The sequence below is a fragment of the Mixophyes fleayi genome, chromosome 9 (genome assembly GCF_038048845.1).
Source record: "Mixophyes fleayi isolate aMixFle1 chromosome 9, aMixFle1.hap1, whole genome shotgun sequence".
Classification (NCBI taxonomy): Eukaryota; Metazoa; Chordata; class Amphibia; order Anura; family Limnodynastidae; genus Mixophyes; species Mixophyes fleayi.
In genome coordinates, this window is record NC_134410.1 from 20,038,690 (window position 1) to 20,055,235 (window position 16,546).

At 42.8% G+C, this 16,546-nt stretch overlaps 1 long non-coding RNA gene across 1 annotated transcript in view; it reads right to left on the reverse strand.

Moving 5' to 3' along the window:
* Nucleotides 1-13,552, reverse strand: part of LOC142101479 (uncharacterized) — a 56,251-nt gene extending 42,699 nt beyond the window's left edge. The window contains exon 1 of the long non-coding RNA XR_012679024.1: nucleotides 13,401-13,552. This is a non-coding gene — a long non-coding RNA (uncharacterized LOC142101479). The remainder of the gene's footprint in view (nucleotides 1-13,400) is intronic.
* Nucleotides 13,553-16,546: the final 2,994 nt, after the last annotated feature.

Sequence of the window (16,546 nt, forward strand, 5' to 3'; positions counted from 1 at the left end):
ATCTATCTATCTATCTATCTATCTATATATCTATCCATCTATACATACTACAATTTAAGATTGCAATAATGTGTCTTATCCACCTGTCATTTTTACAACAAGGTTCTTACAAAACACATTGAAAACATAGACCAGCGCGGAAAGAACAAAAGATGTGTTTGGTATAAGTGAGCAGTTGGAGGTATTAGACAGCCGTGTTCCATCTGGACTGATGCTCTATAAACCCGCCCACAGGCATCAGGACACAAATGGCTGCATTCTGCTGCATTGTACACAGGACCAGATCAGCTCTCTGACAGACAGAGCTGAAGATCATGTATCAGTGCGCACTACTACAGCTATCTCCACAAGGGAAGAAATGTAACATAGCCAAAAAAAGGAATTTCACCCGGCTATCATCAGAAATACCAGTAACAGTAATACCTCCCGTTTAGGGGGGGGCAGCCGGACTAACATGATAGGAGGTATGACCCGTTCACCAACGCTCTGCACAATGCATGTGAGATTATAAGAGGGGAGGGGAGTGGTGGTACCAGCTTCCAGTGAATCATCATCATCATCACCATTTATTTATATAGCGCCACTGATTCCGCAGCGCTGTACAGAGAACTCCCTCACATCAGTCCCTGCCCCATTGGGGCGTATAATCTAAATTCCCTAACACACACACACACACACACAGAGATAGAGAGAGACAGACTAGGGTCAATTTTGATAGCCAATTAACCTAACTGTAAGTTTTTGGCGTAAGGGAGGAAACCGGAGCACCTGGAGGAAACCCACGCACACACGGGGAGAACATACAAACTCCACACAGATAAGGCCATGGTCAGGAATTGAACTCATGACCCCAGTGCTGTGAGGCAGAAGTGTTAAACACTTAGCCACCGTGCTGGCAGTGAACGCTGGGACATATAGTCCCATAATAGCTGGTAGTAGTTCATCAATAATTGAGGCAGTGGTCGAAGTGGGTTGGTATAAGGTGGTATGGAATACTGCTACTTCTCCCAATTCCGTTCACTTACATTTTCCATAACGCCACTTCTAAAGTTCCATAACGCTACTTCTAAATTTCTATACTGACACTTCTAGAGAAAAAACAGATGGGCCATCAGCACTACTACATTCCTGCACGCAGGCAGTTCCAGTGAACTGCGTGAAACATCAAGTGCTATAAGTAGATCTTTGGGCAGGATAAAGTAATGCATTTTTGTTCAAGCAAAAAGTCCCATTTAACTTGGTTCCTTAAATTTTTTTAAAAAAAATGTCAGCAAGAATGTTTTCAAGGTTCAGTAGCCCTTCACAAGTGGAGAAGTAAGGAAAACTTCACATCCTCTCCCGCTATACACAGCAGAATGGAGCGTTTTCATGATATAAAATGCCTTGATTTTAACATCACCGCAGTTAATATTACGCTCTTTTTCCCGCTAGGTTCTGTGTAAGGTCATATGGAGAACAAGAGAAGGTGGGCCACAGTGTAGCATAACTAAACTCTATTTAAACAGTAAATTATCCACACAGGATAGCTGAGACTTCATGTCCCCTTCAGTTCCGAAGTCTAATAATAGCTTAATGAGGTTGAAAAGAGAAAAACATGCAGAGAAACCAGGACATGTTTTATTATGGGGGATAAGAAGCAGGGATGTAGGCTGCACTTCTACGTGACTTTTCTATTCCGGCTTAGCGCCCCATGCAGAGTGGGCGTGCAGCAAATACGGCACAGGAGCACACATCAGCATCTGAATAGACGGAGAGTACAGCTGCATGCTGGGATGTCAATGTATGTCCAGGACACACTCAGACACAGGCTAAGATGCAGTGTGCTGTCAGTCACAACAGACCCCTACACAGAAGGACAGCGGCTTATAAAAGATTTATTTCATCAGTACCAATGGCTGTTCAAGCTCAGGGTCAGACATGTGTTGGAGATAAGTAAATCTTCTGACAACACCTCAGTGGAGGATGGAGATGTTTGTGTTGCTTTCTGCTTTGTTTTCTGATAACTGAGCAGTAAATTGCACAAATGAGGAGGATCAGTACATTATTACATGGTATATAGAGTCCTGAGTCATTAAGGAATGTAAGGCATAAAAAAGGAGTAAGTTTTCTCTGGGACAAACCATGTTACAATGCAAGGGATGCAAATGAGTTTATTATTTTGCACATAAATCATACTTACCAACTTTTTTAAGTTGGTGTCCGGGAGACTCTCTGTAGCAGGTGGGCGTGCGGGGGGCGGGGCGCCAAAATCGCGTAATTTTGGCCCCGCCCCATTTTGGCTAAACGCCGCGATTCACCGGGAATCGCGGCGTTTGGGATCTAATTCTGCCCACTTCACTAGGAAGTGGGGCACTTCCTAGTGAAGTGGGCAGAATTCGGGAGATTGCCACACTCGCCCGGGAGTCCGGGAGACTCTCGCAAAATGCGCGAGTCTCCCGGACATTCCGGGAGAGTTGGCAAGTATGACATAAATTAGATCTAGGACATGCCCTACCCCAACTATAAATCTGCCGTCACATTTTAAATTTCGCTCCCCCTCCAATGAAACATGGTTTTGCCCAGGTGCCTTATTTATGCTTTGCTCTCCTTAATGACTCAGGCCCTAGGTGTATAGGAGAGGAGAAGGATCAGCACATTATTACATATTTTATAGGTGTATAGGAGAGGAGGAGGATCAGTACAGTATTACATATTATATAGGTGTATAGGAGAGGAGGAGGATCAGTACAGTATTACATATTATATAGGTGTATAGGAGAGGAGGAGGATCAGTACAGTATTACATATTATATAGGTGTATAGGAGAGGAGGAGGATCAGTATAGTATTACATAGTATGTAGGTGTACAGGGGTGAAGGAGGATCAGTATAGTATTACATAGTATGTAGGTGTACAGGGGTGAAGGAGGATCAGTACAGTATTACATATATATAGCTGTACAGTGGAGAAGGAGGATCAGTACAGTATTACATATTATATAGGTGTATAGGAGAAGAGGGGGATCAGTATAGTATTACATAGTATATAGGTGTATAGGAGAAGAGGGGGATCAGTATAGTATTACATATTGTATAGGTGTATAGGACAGGAGGAGGATCATTACAGTATTACATATTATATTGGTGTATAGGAGAGGAGAAGGATCATTACAGTATTACATAGTATATAAGTGTATAGGAGAGGAGGAGGATCAGTACAGTATTACATATTATATAGGTGTATAGGAGAGGAGGAGGATCATTACAGTATTACATATTATATAGGTGTATAGGAGAGGAGAAGGATCATTACAGTATTACATAGTATATAAGTGTATAGGAGAGGAGGAGGATCAGTACAGTATTACATAGTATATAAGTGTATAGGAGAGGAGGAGGATCATTACAGTATTACATAGTATATAAGTGTATAGGAGAGGAGGAGGATCAGTACAGTATTATATATTATATAGATGTATATGATAGAAGGACGTACAGTGCAGTAGTTTCTGAGAATGCGCAGAGCTATTTCAGCAACGATATGCTACGTTAAGGGACTTACATCCGTACATGAATCAGGCTCAGGATGAACAAACATCACATGGGCATTCTGATTTGTTAAAAGCGTAATCTTAACAGGACCCAGCAGGGGTTAACAAGCGCTGCTGCGACTTGATCCGAATCTCTTAGTGAAGGTGCTTCATGTTGGGCCAAACCAGTGTTCATGGTAGATCTGTCTGCTTCATGTGTAGGATCGGTAGGACAGATACATCTTATTTGTATGGTGTCTTGGCAGGCAGAGCCAGCATTGGCAACTCGCTGGAATCTTATCATTTCTAGAGGGAAATACCTAGTGATTTGTAATGTAATTTTACTCAAAGGAATTCATCAGCTGTTTTCCTTACTGATATTTAGCAATTAGGCAGATGAACAGTGATCGGATTTATTTACACTTCCAGGGGACGTACCGACATGGCTGTTTGCCTATACACACCTGCAGCCGTATTGACAAAGGTTCTCCAATATTGTTTCTCTAGGACATAGTCGGATCAGGCTGTATAGCATCTAATTCTCCTGATTACATAAGTTATGCTGGAGTTGTATGTTAAATTCTACCAGCACCAGACTAGACAGCAGTCAGTTTGTTCCCCGCTAATTGAAGGTACACACTCAATGTCAATGGGCATATTAACAGAGTGCATTCTTCCAACTCTTAGTAAAAGCTTAGGCTGGATGCAGGCAGAACTCCCCAGCAGGTATTGGTGTTTTCCTGAGATCCTGTCATATCTCTCCTCCAGGTGCAAACATCCAAGAGACAAGAACTCTCTGTTCCTCTCACTGCTGACATTCGACAAACAGCAAGATCCTGAGCTCCTGGTTATCAGGGTAAGTGGTTTGACTGTGATGACAAAATGACAGTTCATGATATAAAAAGGGTAGAAAAAGTATATATATATATATATATATATATATATATATTTATAAATCTATATTGCCTCACCAACTAACTGTTAGGCTGCCGGGCTGATAAGGAACTTTCAGAACAGATGACAGAGGTCTTCACCTATAGCAGCCACCTTTCCCGTAGAGCTTTATGCACTCACAGGTACTCGGATGCCCCCAGGACTTAACTCCTAGCGTAGTGCAAGTTCGTTAAACAATACCGCAGCGTAAGGTCAGAGAAGGTTGAGTAGATGGTAACAGATGGTCAGACGTAAGCTGAGGTCAGGGGTCACAAGCAGGTAGAATGGTCAAATAACTCGCCAAAGGGTCAAGGTCTCAGGCAAACAGCGAAGTCCAGAATACAGGCCAAAAGGTCAGGGTCACAGGCACGCAGGCAGGGTCCAAGGTACAGGCAAGGGTAACAACAGCAGATCAGCAAATAGATATCCAAGAACAGGTCAGCACAGCACAGGATTGGAACGCTATAACCTGCCTTAAATACTGAATGTAGCCAATCAGGGTCTTGCCCTGCAACCAGCCCCCAGGCACTGCCTAATAAATTAATGAAGAGTAATCAGCACACAGGCTGTTTAAATTCACTGCGCTCGCGCCCGGCTGCCCTGCATTGCCGGGACGCGACGCTGAGGTGTTTAGCGTCCGGCCATTGCCCTAGCAACGGTCGGGCCAGTACTGGAAGTGACGTCCCAGTCGTCAAGGAGATGACTGGGATGCCAGGAAGAGAAGGGAGCGAGCCGCAGCGTTTTCCACAGCCACCGCGGCTTGTGACACTAACAACATTTTCATTTTAAAACTGGGGACATATTAAGCCACACTTCCACATCAGCCAGACCATGTTCGCAGCCCACCTGCCCCAAAATCAATTGAACAAAGTTAATCTAGATTGTCCCATGATATATGGGACTGTTAGTGGGTAGGATATATCCAACCTATGAGAGGGTCAAGAGTGTAACTACCATGTATGCTTATGTTATGGGACCCACACCTATGGGGAGCCCACCTTCACTTTCAAAGCCGCATATGTGAGTTTTTGAAAATTGTGCCGTACATGGGGCTCTTACCTAATGTATGCTAAGGGGCCCCTGGACAGGGTTTTATATTTGTGTTCATTGAATTGCAGATTTCCCCAAAGAAGAAACAGTAGCAAGCCTTTTATTCAGCCAGAAGTATGTTAGTGCTTGTGAGGAATGGAGCCTAATATGTTGGACTGTGTCTCTTTGGTGAATTTAGTGCCAATGTAATCTGGGTTACTTGCATTTTTAACTATTCCTGATTGTTAATGATAAGACTGAGTTAGCATAGTTGATGTAGGCAAGTTAGGAATGTCTTGTTCCACAACAGTTGGAGAGGTATAGACGGCTTACCTTGAGTATATAAAAAGTATTAATACGTTAATGATCATCTACTAACTACAAATTAAGTGGCGCACATTTTCTTTTGCACAAATGCGCCTGTTTGTTCACCTAGCGCATAGAGTGGAATGAGAACGTTCTATTCTTGAGAGATTTTGGATAATGATTGGCGTGTGCATGCCTCACTTCAAAGTCCAATCTACTAGCACTTTAATACTCTACTATCCCCCTTTACTATATGTAGCTTTGGGATGGCTCCCACTCAATACTGCTTGTTCAAACATCCATGAGTGACAGGACATTGGAACAGTCACTTTTGTGTGCCTGAATGCTGTTGTTACTGCTACAGCTTCCCAATAACCCTCAAAAGCTTTTAGAACTAGCGGTAGAGGTCTTCATCTAAAGCAGCCGCTTTTTCCGTAGAGTTAGATGCACTTGCAGATACTCGGATGCCCCCATCAGGATTTAACTCAACGTAATAAAAGCTTATGAGTAGGAAAGAGTAGCACGGAGATAAGAGGCAGGTAGTCAGGCAACACTGTGTATGGGTAACCAGGGTCAAGCCAGAGGTCGTGGGTCAGCAGCGAGCAGGGAGGGTCACAAACAAGCCCAAGGTGCTGACAGCAAAGAAGGATAATCCAGAAGACAGAGCCAAAGAGTCAGGGGCAATAAACAAGCAAGCAGGGTCCAGAAAAGAAGCCGAGGATCACAGCAGGAGTCATTCAGAGGTAGTCAGAAAATCCAAAGATACACACATGCAGACCACACACTCCCCCTTCGCACACAGGAGGCTGATAATTAACGTTAGGCGCATGCCTGGCTGTTTGCAAGTTGCCAGGAGGCTGTGGCAGAGAGATCGGTGTCCTGGTTGCCCCAGCAATGCTCAGGTTGCGGCATCTAGAAGTGACATCCCAGCTGCCATGGGAACCGCCCGGGAAGCGCACAAGGCCTGCATTCACCTGAGGGACTATGGCTCGTGACAATTGCATGGGCATTTGTGCTCCTTAAATGTTCTTGGATGGTACAAAGCCACCTCACTGAAATTTTATGATGGCTCCTGATTACTGGAAACTCCCAAACACCCTCAAAATAACCTGTCATTTGGGGGGTGGGCTTATTGCAGCCTCCCACTAACCAATTAAATAATCTCATCCTGCAAATTGAGATCTCTTTTTTGCCTGTGGACAAAATATGTGGAGGATTGGTGTGCCAGCCAGCCCTTAGCATCTAGCTACTGCAGTCGGAAGGTGCAAACCTTTGTACCTTCATAGATGTTGCCGTCCTGATACACTGACCTATGTGCGCCCCATAAAAATGGCACATTTACACTTAAATGCTTATAGCATCACAATATACATTTACTTGGGGGGTGCAACTTTACATATCTGTGCATGACCCTTATTTTGTTTGGTCTTCAGGTGTTGAGTTAAGTCAAAGTAGAATCAAACTCTGTGGGTTGTAGTCCTGGATCATTCCCATGCATGGTGTAAGGAAATGTCAGCTCCCAGGGGTACCATGTTTTGAAGTATTTAAAGGCAGGTAACAGTGCACACCAATAGCAATTTTACTTATATGCTTATTCTGCTTCAAGTAAATGCCTGCAATTTATATTATTAAATTTTAACAGTTAACCCTATCAAGTGTCCAAAAGTTTCTGTCTTCAAGTCTTGCTCACAATCTGCCTCTCTCCATAATGGAAACTTGTGCTCTGGATTGTTAAAGAACAACTTCCTAATGAGCACCCAACTGGATGCGAAGGGAATGCAGTGGTACAAGGGGGTCAATAACTATTCAAACATTATGTCATCCATCACGGTCTATAGGACCTTTGTAATAGCTCGAGTTGTGGGGTCCACAAAAAATCTATGTAGGGCCCACCTAGTGGCCCACTTACACAAAACGCTCCAGGTCAGTGCTGTATTAAACAATACTTTATATAAGAATATAGATAATTAAATGGAGGGGTTTACCAACACATGAAATTAGATAATATTACATTTATTAGAAACACATCAACATACAATTTATAAATAAATCAATATGCATTTAAAAGCACAAGAAGCACATATAATGACAGCCATGCTTCTCCTGCGGAATTTTCAGAGCACAATGAAAGTCGGCTACTCTACCGGTGATGAACGAATTAGGCAAGTGAGAGATTAAGAACTAAACGTCCACGGGCCGTAAGCTGGACATCCAAATCCTAGAGAGCTGATGAAGTAAAACCAAAACACAACTATTACCAGCACATACGAATAAAAGAATAAAACTCTAGAGTGCAGCCGATATGACCAAAAGCTAAAGGCAATTAAGACAGATGTTAGCGCATGTAACTGGCAATTTGATTTATGTACTTAATGTTCAGCAAGTGCCATGTTACGTATATAAATAAAATATGTGCATGTGTTTTGTATATACTGTTTTCTATTGCTTTGACATTTAAATTCCAGTAATGATAAATACACGGGCACCTTGTGAGTTTCTATTTCGCTTGGGGTGATTTGCAAGGAATGGGTGGTATTTTCATAAACAGAATATTACTTTGGAGACATTGAGACCAGTAATCTCTTCTATTGTGACTGCTGTGGTTATCAGATCATGTGATATGTTGGTGCTGTAGCCAAAACCTGGTATTATGAGCCAGGGACACAGACAGTAACGTATTACCCTTCCTATGCAATGTGTCTTTGGAACTGCAGCATAGAGGTTGCTTTGCTAATGGCCAAATATCAGGAAGAAAAAACTGACCGTGCCAGACAAGTGGCCCAGTTTCTCGGTATAACATTCACTGACATTTCCCCTCTGGGGCCCATTTGGGAATGTGCACATTGTCTTTCCTGCATATGCAGAGAAGAGTTTTAATACAACAGACGACCTCTGTATCAGGGCATTGGATGTCTTAAGCTATTTGTCGTGTTCTGGTGCACGAAGGAGCAAGGTGATACAGTGTGAGATTTAGGATGAGATTGTTCCCTCCTTACATAATGTGGCCGTCAAAGGTTTCTGTGAGTGAATGAGTTAACAACTAAATGGCAGATACACTATTTTAAGGAGCTTAATGTAATATTAAAATGCTTAACGCTTGATAACATAACCATAAACCTTAGTCTTAACCTTACCCTCTATGTAATATAATAAACGACTTGATGGCGAATTAAAACTTCTTTATTTGAGTAACCATTTGCTCCAACGGTGGTGGGAGAACACTGTACTCAGCTTTTCCTATCCATAAGCGCACCTTAGCATCTGTATGTTAATGGGACAACCGTCCCCAGGCATCTTGGAACCCGCACCCCTCTGGGCTAATCATAACGCCCAGATGAGCTGTGTTCACACCGAACCTAAGCCGACTCTTCGAAAGGAACGGGTTCCAAACGCCTGCTAGTATGAATGTGCACTTCACCCACCTTGCTTATCCCATACACTGTTCTCCTGCCACTCAAAAGCTGCACCAGCCGTGACCAAAATCATGGATCACTCACTCTCCAAAGAGCCTGTAAATATACCATACCACAGCCTGTCCTACAGGTTGGTCCCAACTACCTCCGGGGCTTAACCAGCACCCGTACAATACCATGGCCCTTTCTCCAGGTCGGTCCTACCTACCTCCGGGGCTTAACTAGCACCCGTACCATCCAGAGCCCGTGCTCCAGGTCGGTCCTACCTACCTCCGGGGCTTAACCAGCACTTGTACCATACCATGGCCTGTGCTCCAAGCTGGCCCACCTTCCTCTGGGGCTTAACCAGCACCCGTACAATACCACGGCCCATGCTCCATGTTGACCCAACATACTTCTGGGACTGCACCAGCCCTAATATTAAAACGATGGCCTGCACATCAAGTTGGCTTGACCTATTGCTGTGCACTACGTTCCAAAGACAACCAGAATTGGGTAAAGCCCTTCTCACCCCAGAGGACTTGTAATAGAAAGTATAATACGCTTCCACAAGGCTGTGAACATCAGATCCAGGAATTGGGAATGGGAGGGAGGGTTGCTTGTCCTGGAGCCAGAGAGAGCTAGCCTACTCCTCCCACCTATTTTAATCAGTCCCTCAGCTCCAGCCCCTTTATGATGCAATGCCTTGTCATCATCCCACCTCCCTGTCTTGTAAACCCTCAATGATCCATACAGTTATGTACCCTACATCTTTTATTTTCCTTCAGGCCTACCATCCCTCAGTTCTATTTCTATTCCAAGCTACTCTTAATCTAAATATTTAATCTAACTATTTTGTCATAGTTTTTTTCTTTTAAAATGTTAGGAAGCAATGTATGGCTTAGAGTGGGGGTCCACTCAGAAAACTGTCTGTAGACACGCCGACCTTTGCACCCTAGGCCACACCCCCAAATAACCACACCCCTTTTACATGAAACATTCTCTGGCTTCTCCAGTCCTGCATAGAGCGGAACTTATCAACACTATCTCCTCCCTAATAAACTCACAGAAATTGATTTATCACATTCTTTCAGTTCATTTCTCTTCACTGATGAAAGGGAACATGTGCCGCCTAGCGGTTGATATAACTTTTACTTTTACCTTATTGCACTTACCAAGAGTTACCTTAAATAAATAATGGCACATGACACTGGTTTGGCGAATGAAAATTCACCAATTGTATTGAAAATCAAATTAAAGTGGTGGCAACTAAAAGCAAGACCAATCAGCCATCAGCCAGTCCAAAACCAGAATTGCATCAAACTAAAATATTCGGACACTTCTAGGTGGTGGAGCCCTACTTTACCCCATTTTGGATCACTAGCTGAGGCCCGCGTATCCCATACCTTCAATTAGTATTACTAATTGAATCTCCCTGTTAAGGGAGAGTGCCAAACCGCCTCTCGAATATGTCATTATGGCTGCTGATTGGCTTGTTTTTCCGCCACCAAGACCCTTCATGGAAGAAAAAGCAGAGCAACACAAACAGCGCAAGCCACATAAATTAAATCAGGGCCCGGGCAGGCGAGAGAATGAAACTACACACCTCCCTTCCTTATCCCTAATGAATGAATGAATGAATTAAACTACAGACCTCACTTCCTTATCCCTAATGAATGAATGAATGAATGAATGAAACTACACACCTCCCTTCCTTATCCCTAATGAATGAATGAAACTACTCACCTCCCATCCCTAGCTTAGCCCCTCCCTAGACCCCTTTACTCATTGGCTAACAATTCATAACAAATTTATGTAAAGTTAATTTGTTCAATTTTGTTTCTTCCTATTTTACAACCTAGATGTTTATGTTACCTTGGGCCAATTCCTGCTCTCTGTCATCCAAAGGTTTAGCAGACAGTACATGATGTGCTGGGAAAGAGGGGCTTACAACCTCTGCCTCCTCTTGGCAGACACCTACTGTGCCTAATGTGGCAGACACCTACTGTGCCTGATGGTAAATCCACAACTTCCTTATTGGCTCAGTTCAAAATAAGAATATAAATGATGTATTTTAGCCACGTAACTGCTGCCTCCACTTTTAAGGACAAAAGGGGCAAAAGTATTATTATTATTAATCTGTATTTATAGGGCGCCACAAAATTTCCACAGCGCAGTACAGAAAACAGACAGCGGACCATACAGGGTAACACTGTACAGAACAGTGAACAAAAATACCAGTACTTCAAGAGCTCCAAACATAGCTAGCACACTGGAGTTGGAGGAGAAGAAAAGGTAGAGAGGCAGGAGGGAAGAGGACCCTGCTCATTAGAGCTTACATTCCAAAGGGAGGGTAGACAGACAGGAGGCACAATGGGGAATCAGGGGAAAGAGAGGCGAGTAGCAGAATAGGGGATGACGGGAGGAGAGGGGAGGAGATCAGGAGTAAGGGTGGTATGCTTTGAGGTTTTAAGAGGAAACAAAAGTAAGATTTTATTTCGTCTTTATGACTGTATGACAATATTTCAATCATTATTGCCTACTCTCCAGGACTATACCGGAGACTCTTGAGTTAGGAGGAGTGGGCCATGGTCACCTCTGAACACACGGTGAGCATAGCTACCATGACACAATTACCGTCATCATACACATTGCCCGGCCAACTTGATGCCATGATTGGTGTCACCTCTTTTCATTTCTCTAGTCAAGAACGATTTAATTCTACTTGTGTGCTGCCTGCTGAATGCTACTGAAGTTATTGGCTTTCTTTTGACATAACGGTATATCATTACTAGAGATGAGCGAGATTTCTAAAAATGTTCGGCCAAAATTTCACCTTGCTCAACATTTGGGGCACAAAAATTTGTCATGTTTTGCTGCGCGGAATTTATCCTTAATTGTTTTCAGCCCAACCTCACCCACCCCACACAGCAGAATTTAACGCCTGCGTTACTTCAGCTCTTTTCGTTCTGCGAAGTGAGACGTTATGGCGTAGAATGGTGAAGCAAAATCGGAACATGTGGATTGTCTACTAGAAATTCACACCTGTGAGAAATGACAGCAAAACTCCGATCAACACACATATCCTATAGAGCAGTTTTGTCCCCATTTATATTTAAAAAGCAAAAGCGGAATTTTCTAGCGTGAAAGACCGAGGTCCGTCATTCTTTACAACCCCCATGATTTAGAAGCTGCTTGGAGACCTGCCAAGCTGTACTCTCTGGTCAGTGATTGTTGTATTCAAGCAGCTCTGCATTCCATTGCCTGTGGTTTCTAAGCACTGTTATTAGGATTGTGAACTTGGAGTTGTAAATACATTCATGCATCAATGTAAAACTTTGCTCATTCATGCATCAAGGTAAAACTACTCAGCAAAGCCTGTACTCCACAGGCTGCAATTTTTAAAGATGTAACAATGCTCGTAGGGTCGAGGGCTCTCTCTGCTAATGCTACTCAGTGCAATTAGCATGATTTCTATTATTACAAATGGCATTGAGCACTCGTCTCAGAGACAGAATACACCTCTTGGATATTGCAGTCATTCTCTAGATAGAAATCTGAGTTCATGGTCAGCAGCTATTAATGAACATTTACAAGTTCAAGGAGAGTACAGTATTCATCCTTGGTCATGAAAATATTCTAAATGCCACGCGTTTCTCTGAATAAAGAGGGAAGCAGGAAGGATGTGGAGGGAAAAGGGAGGATGAAAGAACAAAAATCAATGCTGTATTTTTTTTCAAAACATCAATTATTCAATGTCCTCGACTTCCAAGTTGTTATTGTGAGTGACCTCTTAAATTACAAACAATCTGTTTCATCAATTCTTCTAAATAAGGAGTCTAGGCCAGTGCGCGGTGGATCAATATTAGTGACGCCTGTTTACTATTTTAGTTAGATTTCTCTTGTTGTGGTTGTCTTGTGGGTGTTTTGGGTATTGCAGATGGTGGAAGAAGGTGCGAGTTTGCCCATTTCAGGACCTCATTTTGCAGATTGGAGCTTCTCTCCTACGGATAATGATTAAGCTTTGTGTTTCTGTGAGTATCGTCTTCTGATTCACTTTCTTAGAATTGTTATTATTATTTGGACAGTGGGATAATCAAGGACATATAGAACACAGAGCATTCTTGGAAGGGTACATACAAGGTAGAGGAAATAAACGCAGATGTGAAAACGAAGCATAGCATGGTCCCCCACCATTGTCCAATGCTGACTTGTGTTTTACAGATTCCTACCTGTTGCGATGTTCTATGGAGGAGGGTGCTCCTTGTGGGTAGGAAGTCTGCGCAGGGCGCCGGTGGTTCCCCTTGATGATGTCACCGAGGCTCTGCACAGACCCATTTCGGATGGTATTCCCAAGGAGCCTGAAGATAAGTACGAACAATCTGGTGGTATGGCACAAATAATGATGCCAATGCAATCAGTGTAAGCATGTAATAAAGTAATATAAAAAACAAAAGCAAAAGAACATCAGTGCACTGATATACAGAAACAGAACTGAATAAACACATATATATATATATATATATATATATATATATATATATATATATATATATATATATATATGTATAAAGGGTCTGATTCATTAAGGGGAGTAAATAAAAAAATGAGTAACTTTCCACCTTGTCAAAACCATGTTGCATTGGAGGGGGAGACAAATTGAAAATGTGATTGCAGATTTATAGATGGGATAAGGCATGTCCTGGATCAACTTTAAATTTCCGTATACAAATAGAGTTATCAAGTATTTGTGTGCTACATGAAAAAACAATCAGTATTTATCTTATGTGCAAAATAGCAAACTAATTTGCACCCCTTGCATTGTAACATGGTTTTGTCCAGGAGAAAACTTACTAATTTTTTGCCTTACTTTCCTGAATGAATCAGGCCCAAAGAGTACAAGCTGTGAATGACAGTCTGCTGGTAGGTGCCAACACAGTCTGTTCTATGCGGGTAAATGTAGCCACATAATGGTAAATCAAATGTTCACGTAATAAGCAACTGCCCCACAGTGATTCAGGAAACGCTGCAATGGACAAATATGTCCAAAGAGTAAGGTTCAGAATGATAGATGTGGCAGAAAGCTTCGGGTATTCACAATAATAGCTTGATATAAACGCAATCTTCTATACGTGTGTAGGTATAGCCACAAGATAGCGCATACAAATCCTTGTAGTGAGTATATGCTCCAGAGTATTGCAGAAATTGGCATAAAGCCTCAGATAATTCACATTGATAGCTTGTCCTCTTAATAAGGTATGGAGTCCGATGAAGTTGTAAGAGAATAAAGTCTATTGCGTGCAGAACAGAGATCACTTTGAACGGTATTGGGCAGTGGTGGCAGGTAATATCAGGACATGGTTAATGATTTATACTTATCCTCTCCGTGGATAGATTCCGTGGGTTCCCGTTCCAACTTTTCATCCTTCTGATGCATGCTGCACTTGTGAGCTTGCTCCAGATGTGCCCGGGTATGCCAGTGTCTGTTCAGGTCTTCTGCGCTTCTGTATACAGCACTCCAGGCGCTTGTAAGCTCTTTCTGTACTGCGCGTATCCAGGAGCAGTTTTCTTGTTAGAATTCCAAGTGTAGATGGTAAAAACAGCTGTTTGTGGTTTGTCTATATAATTGCAAATGTGTTTTGCTTGGTAAAGGCTTTGTCAGGGAAAGTTGAATGTGGTTGTCTGTCCCCTCTTATAAATAGGCTGGCCTAGTCTGCAGCTATTTTTTGATTGGTCAGACACCGTATTGGCAGTATACCATAAATTCTACACAGACCGCCCACATTATGGAGTTAAAGTGTGAGCTGCCACAGTATAGTGCAGTGCAGTCCTCTCTTGCCCCACCTCCAAAGGACATCACAGCAGGGTAAGAGCTGTGGGCAGGGTCAGATTGTGAGGGCAGCATGAAGTAGGAGGTACATTCTGACAGTGGATGCGAAGTAAAGATGCTCGGGCTCGGTTTTCTGAAAACCGAGCCCACCCGAACTTAGGGGATCCGAGTAGGATCGCGAGCCGGTCTGGTACTTTTGCGCGTCCTCGGATCTGAATCGAGGCAAAACGTCATCATTGCGTTGTCGGATCTCGCGGGTTTTGGATTCCATAAGTACCTCCGTCCCCAGGAGATCCAGCGCTATTGCTCACACAGAAACAGGGGTAGCAGTGTTCTTGTCACTCTCCAGTCTCCAGTGACGTTGCTCAGTGCCATTGCTCACACATAAACACGGGTAGCAGTGTTCTTGTTACTCTCCAGTCTCCAGTGACATTGCTCACACAGAAACAGGGGTAGTAGTGTTCTTGTCACTCTCCAGTCTCCAGTGACATTGCTCACACAGAAACAGGGGAAGCAGTGTTCATGTCACTCTCCAGTCTCCAGTGACATTGCTCATACAGAAACAGGGGTAGCAGTGTTCTTGTCACTCTCCAGTCTCCAGTGATATTGCTCCCACAGAAACAGGGGTAGCAGTGTTCTTGTCACTCTCCAGTCTCCAGTGACATTGCTCATACAGAAACAGGGGTAGCAGTGTTCTTGTCACTCTCCAGTCTCCAGTGATATTGCTCCCACAGAAACAGGGGTAGCAGTGTTCTTGTCACTCTCCAGTCTCCAGTGACATTGCTCACACAGAAACAGGAGTAGCAGTGTTCTTGTCACTCTCCAGTCTCCAGTGACATTGCTCCCACAGAAACAGGGGTAGCAGTGTTCTTGTCACTCTCCAGTCTCCAGTGACATTGCTCCCACAGAAACAGGGGTAGCAGTGTTCTTGTCACTCTCCACCCTCCAGTGACATTGCTCAGTGCTATTGCTCATACAGAAACAGGAGGGGCAGCAGTGTTCTTGTCACTTGACAAAAAGTGACTGGAAATGAATGTTATTGATGTCAATAATAATGTAGGAACAAAAAAAAAGAGCCAAATTATGTGATTTTAGAGAAAAAAAAAACGGGATTTTGAAAACAAAATAGGGGTCCAAAACCAAAACACATGAGGGCGGTTGTGCCAAAACAAAAACAAAAACATGAAGTTAATCCAAATCCAAAATCAAAACCAAAACCAAAACACAGGGGTCAGTGAACATCTCTAATGTGAAGATACTTCTGGAGATGAATTTGGGTCCAGGTCCACTCTGCTGTAAGAGACAATACATTGCAGCAAGATACAAGCAATACATATGTGGAATATGAAGCCACAAAATAACACACAGAAAAAAAAATATTCCTCTTGTCACCTGTTAATAATAATATAGTCATTAATGACAAAACATTAAAAAAGAGTCTTTTCATCTATACTTTTTTTTTTTTTTACCATAAAATACATTTGTTAGGATGTTCTGAATGTCTTCTGTACATAAAATATATTTTTGCAGTTGCACCTGATTGCAAAT